Genomic DNA, 8685 nt, shown 5'->3' on the forward strand with positions numbered 1-8685 from the left:
TGGGGTAGAAGTTTATGGAAAGGACCAAAGGAAAAGCTTAAAATTCATCATGTTTACTTTTATTTTCTTTAAAGATTTTATTTATTTATTTGAGACAGAGAGAGAGAGAGAGCGAGAGCAGGAGCAGGAGGGAGGGGCAGAGGGAGAGGGAGAAGCAGACTCCCCGAGGAGCAGGGAGCCCGACGTGCGGCTCGATCCCAGGACCCCAGGATCATGACCTGAGCTGAAGGCGGACACTTCACCGACTGAGCCACCCAGGCGCCCCTCATAGTGTTTACTTTCAACTGAAATCGTATTTCCTTGCACCATGCCAGGATTTACTGGCTTTGGGGGGAGAGAGAGGGGGAGTGTGGTTCATGAAGGGTGCTCAAATGGCCCAGGTTGAAGCTCTAATGGTCCAAGGTGACGTCATTAGTGACTTCATTAGTGGGACTTGGTCCAGCCCTAATATGACAGTTATGAACAACTACCATTTGATGAAGGTGAAACTATTGAAAATATAGGTTGAACCATATGAAGTTGCCGGCACCTGAGCTTTGATGACCTAAAAATGGTGATTTCATGTAGTTCAACCGACAACGTGGTGAATTTAACTATTTTCCTAGACAATGTCCATTGGGTTGGTTTAAACATATTTTCTCTCAGCCACAGAAATTAAAAGTGCATAGCCTTAGCCTAGTCTCTCACATGTCAACACCCACCATAAGTTACAAGGGCCAGTGATCATGCCCAGCTGATTTTAGGGGCAGTTTCTTAAAAGTACCAAACTTTTTGTCCCCCGACCAACAAAGTCAGAATCTCTGGGGACTGGGGCTTGGACAGCAGGTCCTTGTTTGTTTGTTACCAACTTTATTGAGGTAGTCGGCAGACAACAAACTGTCCATTTTTAAAGTGCTCAGCTGGGGAAGTTTGAGAAATGTGTTCACTTGTGGGACCGTCACCACACTGAAGATAATGAAACTATCGCCCCAAAAGTCCCCTTGTGCCCCTTTGTCATCTGTCCCTTCTGCTCCTCCCACTCACCTTGTCCCCAGGGAACCCCTGATCTTCCATCACTGTGCATCTGTGTGCAGTTTCCAAAATTTTCTCGACATAGAATGATGTAGTATGTATGGTGCATTTTGTCGGGCTTCTTTCTTTCACTTGGCATACGTTCTTCATGTTGTTGTAGTGATCAATAATTGGCTTCTTTTTTTGCTATGTAGTACTCCACTGCGTGGGCACACCAGAGTTTATCCACTCATTTGTTGGATATTTGGGTTATTTCCACTCTTTGGCTGTTAACAAATCAGCTGCCATGACTGTTCACGGACAAACCTTAGTGTAGACAATGTGCTTTCATTTCTCTTGAGTAAATACCTAGAAATCAAATATCTGGGTCGTATGGTAGGAATATGTTTGACTTTTGAAGAAACTGTCAAGCTGCTTTCCAAAGTGCGTGTTTCCCCGTATGTTCCCACGAGCAGGGCATGAGATTCTAATTTCTTCCTGTCCTTGCCAACCCTGGGTATGGCGGTCTCCTTACTTTTAGTCCTTCTCATGGGTATGTAGTGGTATCTCACTCTGGGTTGGATTTGCATTTCCCTCAAGGCTCATGATGTGGAGCAGCTATCCCAATCTTTGCCCAGGTGGTAGTATTTTAGGAAAGCACACACCCCATCCCCCAGATGATTCTAATGTGCAGCGATGGTTGACAGCCACCAAGACTCCTGCAGCACTGTGACGCCCAGCTTCTTGTCCCCCTCCTGGGGAGGGTAGGACGCTCCCATACCCAGGTTTAGGGAAAGGATGAATCCTCTTCCAGAATCCTGAGGACGCTTCTTGGGCTAACCTCAGCACGAATCCTTTGAGGGCTTTAAATGTGGATTCCACTGAGATTCCTTTTTTTTTTTTTCCAAATAAAGATTGATTGATTGATTTGACAGAGAGAGGCAGCAGGGAGGGGCGGAGGGAGAGGGAGAGAGAGAATCTCAAACAGACGGCACACCCAGTGTGGAGTCCAACGCGGGGCTCGGTCTCAGGACCCCGAGATTGTGCCCTGAGCCGAAATCAAGAGTCAGATGCTCAACCAACCAACCCACTTAGGTGCCCCTCCACTGACATTCTTTTAGGGAATCCTGCAGTGAGGGTTCCAACACCACACTTTTCCCCCTGATGGATGTTTGGAGGCTGTGTATGCGGGGTCACCTCTGGCCTTGAGCTCATGATGACTGCAGCCGCTGTCTAGACCTGTGCACATAAGAGACACTGACCCCTGAGTGTGTAGAAGCGGAAGGAAGGAGAGGGACCGGGGGTCAGCTTCTCATCCCCACCCCTCCTGAAGTGAGGAACTGGACGTGGAGTTAAGCTGCCCGTCATGGGTTAAATTGTTCCCTAAAAAAGATATATTGAAGTCTTAGCCCCCAGTACCTCAGAATCTGGTACCATTCAGGCACGATGCCTTCTCTTCTATGTATTTATTTGTTTATTTATTTATTTCTGAAACTGGCTTAAATACGCGGTATGGTCTCAAACATCCAACCACTATTTAAACACGACAAAGCAAAAATAGAAAACACTTTATATATTTTTAAAGATTTTATTTATTTATTTGAGAGAGAGAGAGTGAGAGAGAGCGAGAACACAGCAGGGGGAGTGGCAGAGAGAATGGGGGAAGCAGACTCCCCACTGAGCAGGGAGCCCCGACCGGTTCGATCGCAGGACCCGGAGATCATGACCTGAGCCAAAGGCAGACGCTTAACTAACTGAGGCACCCAGGTGCCCCTAAAAAACACTTTAGATTGCATTGTCCAGAAATAAACCAATGTTACTTAGTGTACTAGAAAGATCTTTCCAGATATCTCCTGACTGCACGCAAATACGATTACAGGAAATCTTAGAGATGGTACCACCATAGTGGTGTTGGGGTGTGGGTGTAACGTATCGGGCCCTTCACACACCAGTCACATTGTTTGGGGATCCCCACCCTTGCAGACATTGTTAGGATGAGCCTCCTTCTGCACATCTCTTTTTGATTCTGTGGGAATAAGCCCTTGTGGTAAATTCCCAGAAGTGGGATTGCCTAACCCCTGCCCCACTTTGATTGTTTTCTGTAAAATTGCAAAAACAGCACATGCTTGTCGTTTTTTTTTTTTTAAATCAAATGTTGCATAAGAATGCAAAGTAAAAATGAAACCTGTTCCATGCTCCTCCTAAGGATGATGACTGTAAACAGTGGAGAGGAGTTTTAATGAAGCAAGTTTGGGTTTAAATCTTTGGTCTCTCTCTTAATAAATACGTGACCATGGGAAGGCTCTTACTATGTTTAATGACTAATTTCCTCATCTGAAAATGAAGTTAATGCCTGCTGTCCCCTTCTCATGGACACTTAAATAAAATATATGTGAAATGGAAGATTCACAAAAATGTATGTGCACCCAGGTCACGATGGACGTCGATGACTGTCCAAAATCTGGAATCATTCACACCACACCTTCCAGATAGAAGACCAATGGGTTGGGGCACCTGGGTGGCTCAGTCATGAAGCGTCTGCCTTCGGCTCGGGTCATGATCCCAGGGTCCTGGAATCGCGCCCCACATCGGGCTCCCTGCTCTGCGGGAAGCCTGCTTCTCCCTCTCCCACTCCCCCTGCTTGTGTTCCCTCTCTCGCTGTGTCTCTCTGTCAAATAAACAAATAAAATCTTAAAAAAAAAAAAAAAAGAAGAAGAAGAAGACCATTGGGTTGAAAAAAAACAACAAAAGGAGGTTAGAGAACCTAAGTGTTTGTCAACGTGTACTGAGTCACTCTGGGATTAAGGAGGAAGGTTGGTGGAGGCAGGGAGACCAACTACACAGAACCGAATGTCAGCGAGCAGTCAGCATGCTCTACTTGTGAGATGCCCCAGAGGCCAGACCCGCAGGGAAACTCACCTTCCAAGGCCTCGATTTAAAAGGAAGAAATACTAAAAAGAACTAACTTAAGAGTTTATTTTTAGGGCGCCTGGGTGGCTCAGTCGTTAAGCGTCTGCCTTCAGATCAGGTCATGATCCCAGGGTCCTGGGATCGAGCCCCACATCGGACTCCCTGCTCAGTGGGGAGCCTGCTTCTCCCTCTCCCTCTGCCTGCCGCTCTGCCTACTTGTGCTCTCTCTCTCTCTGTCCAATAAATAAATAAAATCTTAAAAAAAAAAGAGTTTATTTTTGGGGGTGCCCAACTAGCTCAGTTGGTAGAGCATGCAACTCTTGATCTCGGGGTCGTGAGTCCCAGCCCCACACTGGGTGTAGCGCTTACTAAAAAAAAATAATAATAATCAATCAATCCCTGCTTTCAGTACAACCAGGATATTGATATTGACATAATCCATCAATCTTAAAAAAAAGTTTAATTTTAAAAATTGAAAAAGGAACAAAGTAAATTTAAATAAAGCACAAGGAAATATAAAAATAACAAAAGTTGATAAAAAATACAATCAAAGAAACAACAGAAAAGATGAACAAAATCAAAACCTAGTTTAAAAAAGATTATTAATAGATCAAACTCTAACATGACTAAAAAAGAATCACAAAGAAGTATAGGAAGAAAGGTGGTAAAGCGGCAGATAATTTTTTTTTTATTTGTTTATTTGAAAGTGAGAGAGAAAGCATGAGCAGAGGGAGGGGCAGAGGCAGAGGGAGAAGCAGGCTCCCCACTGAGCAGGGAACCATACATGGGGCTCGATCCCAGGACCCCGGGATCATGACCTGAGCCAAGGCAGATGATCAACCGACTGAGCCACCCAGGTGCCCTGCAGATAAAATTTAAAATAATAAGAATACTCTAAGTGTTTTATGTTAATATTTTGAAAAATGAAGTATGACTTTCTTTTTTTTTAAGATTTTATTTATTTATTTGAGAGAGAGCACATAGAAGGAACACAAGCAGGGGGAGTGGGAGAGGGAGAAGCAGATTTCCCGCTGAGCAAGGAGCCCGTCATGGGACTCGATCCCAGGATCCTGAGATTATGACCTGAGCTGAAGGCAGACAATCAACCAACTGAGCCACCCAGGCGCCCCTGAACATATGATTTTCTATAAAAATCGCAAAAATTGAGTGAAGAAAAAGTGGAAACTAAATAAAATATTAACCATTGAAGAAATTGAATCCGTGGTCAAAAGCTTCCGCTCATCAGATGACACCAGGCACGGCCTGGGAAGGCAGATAACCCTATTTCATACAGACTATAAAAATAGGGGACATCAGGGGCGCCTGGGTGGCTCAGATGGTTGGGCGTCTGCCTTCGGCTCAGGTCATGATCTCAGGGTCCTGAGATCGAGTCCCGCATCGGGCTCCCTGCTCCTTGGGAGCCTGCTTCTCCCTCTGCCTTTCTCTCTCGCTCTGTCTCTCATGAATTAAAAAAAAAAAAAAATAGGGGACATCAGTTTGTAAGGTCAGTATAATGTTGAATAAAATTCAGACTATAGAAGTGCAAGAAATGTACATGACTCACCAATATCACCCATAAATAAACCTTGTAAATAAAAGATCGCAAAGGACATTCAACGTGTATAGAAAGAGTGATGCACAATGACAACATAGCGCAGCCCCGGAATCACCACAAGGTTGTAAATCAGAAGATGTGTTATTTACTCCCCAGTGTTAACAGATTAAAGGAGAACAAGTAGGATAATTTTAACAGATACAGAAAATTAATAAAAATCAATAATTATTCGTGATTTAAAAAAATTCTTAACGTGAAATAAGGGGATTTTCCTTATCCTAATAAAAGAGTGTTGATCAGAAGCAAACATCATACTTCCTGTTTTAACTTTAAAAGCATTTCCATGATCGGGGAGCCTGGGTGGCTCAGTCGTTAAGTGCCTGCCTTCGGCTCGGGGCATGATCCCAGGGTCCTGGGATCGAGCCCCGCATCGGGGTCCCTGCTCAGCGGGGAGCCTGCTTCTCCCTCTCCCACTCCCCCTGCTTGTGTTCCCTCTCTCGCTGTCTCTCTCTCTCTCTGTCAAATAAATAAATAAATAAGTCTTTAAAAAAATAGAATTCTTAAAAAAATAAAATAAAAGCATTTCCATGAAGGTGAAAGATAATATAAGGGCACTTTAATCCCCATGATTCATCAGTGAATAGGGCGTCCTGGCCGGCACAGCAGGAAGGAAGGAGAAATAGAAACTAGAAAGGAAAACAAAGCTTCGTTCTCTGCGGATGATAAAATTTTGTACGTACCAAATCTGAGAACATTTACAGAGAAATAATAGGTTTTTGGGAATAATATTAACACTGCAAAAAAATCAACAGCATGCTGTCATCAGCAATAAATAATTATAAAATGGAACAGAGAAACGATGCCAGTATTCATAAACCCGACGTGGGGGAGAGAGGCGCTAGAGTCTGCTAGCGAGGCGGGGATCTCATTGGGTCTGGTGGCGGCTTGCCCTCCCCCCACCATGCTCACACTGGGGGGACGGGGTCACACGGGGTGAGCACCGGCTGGCGGGGTGCTCAGAGAACGCACAGAACACGTTCCCTAAGGATCCCACCGGCTGACTCCTTAAAAGGAGCCGCAGAGCCCATTCTGGTGCGCTGGACAAAAATGGAATCATACCCCCATAGGAGGTCGTTAGGATGCAATTCGTGAAGTTAAGGTGAGGTCATCCTGGTGTAGAGCAGGCCCCTAACCAATGTGACTGGTGTCCTTAGAAGAACAGGTCATGATAGGGCGCCTGGGTGGCTCAGTCGTTAAGCGTCTGCCTTCGGCTCAGGTCATGATCCCAGGGTCCTGGGATCGAGCCCCGCATCGGGCTCCCTGCTCCGTGGGGAGTCTGCTTCTCCCTCTGCCACTCCCCCTGCTTGTGCTCGCTCTCGCTCTCGCTCTCTCCCGTGCTCTCTCTCTCTCTGTGAAAGAAAGAAAGGAAGAAAGAAAGAAAGGAAGGAAGGAAGAAAGGAAGGAAGGAAGAAAGGAAGAAAGAAAGAAAGAAATGTTTAAGATGAACAGGTCATGTGAAGACGCAGACTCGCCTGGGGACGCATGTGACGTGTGTGCAGTTGTCAGCCAGGGGTCGCCAGGGGTCGCCACGGAAGCTGCAAGAGGCAAGGAAGGATGTCCCCACAGCTTTCCGGGAGAGCAGGGTCTGCGGACACCTTGATTTTGGACTCTGGCCTCCAGATGGGAGAACGGTGAGACCCGGATCTCTGTGGCTTTAAGCCGCCCCTTCATGTGGGTTGTTACCACAGCCCTGGGAAACGAACACACACGGGGATGACGGTATCTACCCAGAAAAATCACTGTGGCAGAAGATGGCGGCGTCCCCAAATCTGACCCCAGAAGGTTCCATACCGTAGATTTCATTTCAGTAACGTGCTTGAAGAGACGCAATCCTAGTGATGGAGGACAGCTCAGTGGCCGCCGGGGTTCGGGAGGTTGGGAGGGAAGGACGTGGGGCGTCTGTACAGGGCAATGATGGGAATATCCTATACTCGACTGTATCAACGTCACTATCCTGGTCGTGATGTTGCGCTGTGGTCTCGTAACACGTCACCATTGGGAGAATTGGACAGAGAGTATATGGGATTTCTCTGTATTACTCCTTCCAATCACATGTGAATCCACAGCCATCTCAAAATAAAAAGTTTAAGAAAAAAATCGCTGGAAGGAGGACAGCAAACAGGACATGCCCAGCCCTCAGTGCAATGCCGAGAGTGTGGTGGGGAGCTCGGTGCGGTAGCTTGAAGAGCCTGGGGCCAACCGGGCCGCGGCTCACCCTGCTGGGCCGTCCGCTGTCAGCTCGCGCAGCTCCATGAAGACCTGGGTTCTCTCCATCTCCCAACCCTGCCCTGCTCAACACATAGGCTCGGTGCCGGCGAGATGTCCTCAGGCTCCCAAGGCTTCTCCAGCTCTAGGGATGGTGTACAGGCTGGCCTCCACCTGCCGGCATCTCTCGGAGAGCAAAGAACCCATTCCCGGAAGCCTCCCTCACAGCCAAGAGGCCAGGATTACATCACTTATGCAATCATCAAGCGAAATGGAATGAACTGTCCTGCTTCGGTCAGATCAGTCTGGGTTAACCTCCAGACCCGGGGCGAGAGCCAACTTTCCCAACTCAAGGGCAGGATCCCCATCTATGCCAACCCGACAGCAGGAGGTGGTTCTTGGGCAGCGTCCCAGCACTGCCTTTCTCCCGCCCTGCCCAGCGCTCCCCTGGCCGGCCAGCAGGCCCCCTGCCTGTGACGTGAGGGCCGGCGGATCTGCTCAGGCTCCTACCCCCGCACACGGCAGGTGCCCTGTGCATAGAAACAATATTCGTGGAAATGAGTTAAGTAGCCCTTGACACATTAATTCTGCCTCCTGAACATCTGCTTAAATCTACACCCGTAACTGTATCATGATGGCCCAGGTTAAAAACTCAATCAGACCCAAGCCTACGACCCTCCTACAATGTCTCTTAGTTTCTGCAGAAGCAAGCTGCAAATCCTTCTTGCTCTACGTGCTTCTACATTGGATTTGTTCCTTTGGCCTTTTGACTTGAAGGCAACTCCTGTTGTCATACTCTGCGCTTTTCTCTAAAGTATTTGATGTGGGAAACAAAGGCAAAAGAAAAAATTAAATTTCTTTACTACTTACACCCCATTGACAGGTCCTTGAAACAGGCAGAGGGACCTTCCTCTAGGAGCTCAGCTGCCTCGATGTCCACACTTAGCTAAGGGCCAAAGGTAAAC

Source organism: Leptonychotes weddellii, chromosome 3 (genome assembly GCF_054177405.1).
Source record: "Leptonychotes weddellii isolate Sample4059 chromosome 3, ASM5417740v2, whole genome shotgun sequence".
Taxonomy (NCBI): domain Eukaryota; kingdom Metazoa; phylum Chordata; class Mammalia; order Carnivora; family Phocidae; genus Leptonychotes; species Leptonychotes weddellii.